Here is a 3,292-nt window from a genome sequence, read left to right as displayed (position 1 = left end):
ATTTCAACCGTTGCGTATATTAGCTGCGACATATGAATCAAGATGCTATGACCAAAAAAATTTGATTGACAGATGATGGTTGATAAATGATTTGCCAACAGGATTTTTTTGAAAATAGAAACTTTCTAAATTTTGGGACAATATGGTCTCTTAAAGAGTACATTTATATACATGTTTTAAGCCAGATTGATTTAAAATTTAAATATGAATTCCCTACTACTTTAAGCTATTGTTTGGTATAATGTTTTTATTTGATATTTATAGTTTGAATTGAAAATATGTTTGATATTTTAAGATGTAATCCATAAATTTCAGTGAACATGTGAATAAGTATATGTGTGGATTAGTATTTACAACAAGGAAACAAAGTAATTTTTTATATCAATATATATGAAAGCATAGCACCCCCCCCCCCTTCTGCGCCTCTTTCTAGCATAGCTCACATTCCAGTGTCAGCAGGCCTCAGTCTCAGTGATTCTAAGCAGCGCTGGCTCCACGGGTCACAGACATTACTTACCTACATGCAGGGAAACATCACTGTGAAAACATGGACGCCGCGCAGCTCCTTCTTCTTCCCTCTGTAAAAGCCTGAGGTGTGCGATTTGTCCACATTTGCACAGGCTCAGGTTTTTGTGCGAGTTTGTGTATTTGTCTTCTTAGAGGTCACGTATACAAAAGAGTTTAACTAGGTGCCACACACAGACCCCAAGAGCAGATTGAACAGGAATAACTCGGACCTCCCACGTCTCTCTGCGTCTGAGTCAACCTGTCATCATGCATCTTCCTCACACCCCACCGACCCCTTCGCTTCGACTCCTATTTCACCTTCATTTGTATATTTTTCAACACCCGGCGAATCTTTTATTGCTTCTTCTAAGGCTTAGCGTCCGGATGCTGTTTGGAGCCAGCTGGGAAGGGTCACACTGAAGCGTCGGACCTGGAGCGAAGAAGACAAGGAAGATCAGGATTAAATATGGCTCCTCTGGGAGAAACCTAAACATTTACTCTCCTATGAGAACAGGAGGATGGGATTCAAGAAGAAATAGCAAGAAAAGGAAGTGAGAGACTCTTCGGTCTGTTTCTAACGCATCATTTATTTCAATAACACCAGTGCTTTTCTTCTGAATACCGTACTGGAAACCAGCAGAGCAAAGCTTGTTGACTGACTGTTAAGAGACTGTAGCCATGTCCAGCTGTGCTGCAGAGACCAGAGCAGTCATAGAGCCTGGTTTTAAGGTGGAAGGATTTATTGTGAACTTTTTTCCATGATTCTTGCAAGCAAAGAGCAAGTTTTGTAAATTTGAAAGGCAAAGAAATGCAACCCAGAAATGAGAATTAAACACTAAAAAGCTTTAGTTAGCTTTGTGTAACTTTGCTGTTTTCTCGTATTTTATTTTTGTTTGATATTGTATTTGTATTTTCAAACTTTTTTATAGATTATATATCATCAGATTTTTTTAAATTTCTCTTTTTCAAGTTTTTCTAATTTGCTTATTTTAAAAATATTTCTCAAAGATTACATTTTCTTCATGCCATCCAAAACAAATGTCTTTGCTAACGTCCATGCAAACGTCCAGCGTTTTGTATTTATGGAGCCTAGGAGGAAGTTCAACTGAAGATAGATTACTTACCCTTATTTGCCTCCATCGGGGGCCAATCAGCATCCATAGTTCATCCTAAAAGGTCTCCAAATCCACATCTCAGTCTGCTACCCAAAGCGCAGGTATCAAGGTTTGGTTGTGGTTTTTGGACCCAAATGCTGAGGCAGGGGAGGCAGAGGTGAGTTCTTGCAGGTTTTATTAATTAATTAACACAGGTAACAGAGGCAGGAATCCCAAAAAATCCCAAAATTGAACTTAAAATGTAAAACAAACCAGAACCATGGAAGCATCAGGGGAAAACAATCACGAGGAGCCAGGGTAAGACCAGGAAGGACGAAGTAAGACGAGGTATGACCAAGAACCAGCACTGAGGACCTGCATAAGGAGAGTATTTATGGTAGATTGAACAAAGACTGGGCTAACGAGCAGATTGGGAGCAGGTGTGAAGAGAGCAATCAATGAAGGAGCTCGGAAAAAGAAGACCAACACAAGAGGGCAACAGAGGGCGACAAATTAAAACCTTAGAACTCAAATATATCCCGAAAGTACAACAAAATAGGAATTAAACCAATAAAACTTGAAACATACAGCAAAGTAAAACATAACAGAACCAAGACAAGACAGCAAGCAGTGGTCGCGTTACGTCGCTCTTTGATTCAGATGAGCCACCATCGTAGCTAAAGCTTCATCAGACAGTCATTCCTCCCAGACTCTTACTGTGTTCCCTACCTCACCTCAACCGCCCCAGCAGAAGACCGCCATGTTGAGTCTGGTTCTGCCAGAGGTTTTTTTTCCCAAAGGGGAGTTTTTTCTCTCCACTGTCGCTTCATGCTTGCTCATCATGGACAGGTTTATGCAACCTTTGTTATCCAAGCTGAATTTCCATCCTCCAGGTCCCTAAGTGAAGCTCTAGTTTCAGCTCACGCAGTAGTGATGGACTGACCAACTTCATCCTCTCCACTCCACCACCAGTTTCGGGCCCCGGGGTGGGGACATCGCTATTCTTTACTCCTATTTATGCATCTCAAAGCAAATTCAGTGCTAACGTTTCCTGCCGAGGTCTGAGCGCCAAAGACTAAAGTAATTCTATCAATCAAATTCTTCTAATTGTTTTTTCTTTCCGTGTGAGTTTTAAAGATTGAAATACCGTAATTTTTGGACTATTAGCCATAGTTGAATATAAGCCGCAGAAGCTAAATTGCATGATTTGTACATATACAAGCCGCACCGGACTATAAGCCGCAGGTTTTTTATGTTTAAAACAAACTGTCTTGCTCTCGCAATGTCCGTCTTTCTCGCTGTCGTTCTGTCTCGTACCACTGCTTCCGGAGAACCTCTTCATTCCCGTGTGCTCGGCTACCATACTTGTGTGTTGAAGCAAGTCAACATGGTGGATGGTAAAATCCATAGATTTAGGTATTACCCTAGTGGCCGTTAGCTGTAGAAGTCCATAGATAAGCTGCAGTGTTATATAAGCCGCAAGGTTGAACAATGGGGAAAAAGTCGCGGCTTATAGTCCGAAAATTACGGTACACTATAGCTCAGCTGTTGCTAAGGGAGACAAAAGGATACACCACAATAAAAGTGCAGGTACCTTCTTTGTATGGTAGGACAATGTGGTAAGTTGTTTATAGACAAACCGAGCCCTAGCCTCGTGAGACCATCCTGATCTCGCGAGCTTTCAAGGTTTC

This window comes from Cyprinodon variegatus, unplaced genomic scaffold (assembly GCF_000732505.1).
Source record: "Cyprinodon variegatus isolate N-32 unplaced genomic scaffold, C_variegatus-1.0 Scaffold500, whole genome shotgun sequence".
NCBI lineage: Eukaryota > Metazoa > Chordata > Actinopteri > Cyprinodontiformes > Cyprinodontidae > Cyprinodon > Cyprinodon variegatus.
This window is presented reverse-complemented; position numbering follows the sequence as displayed.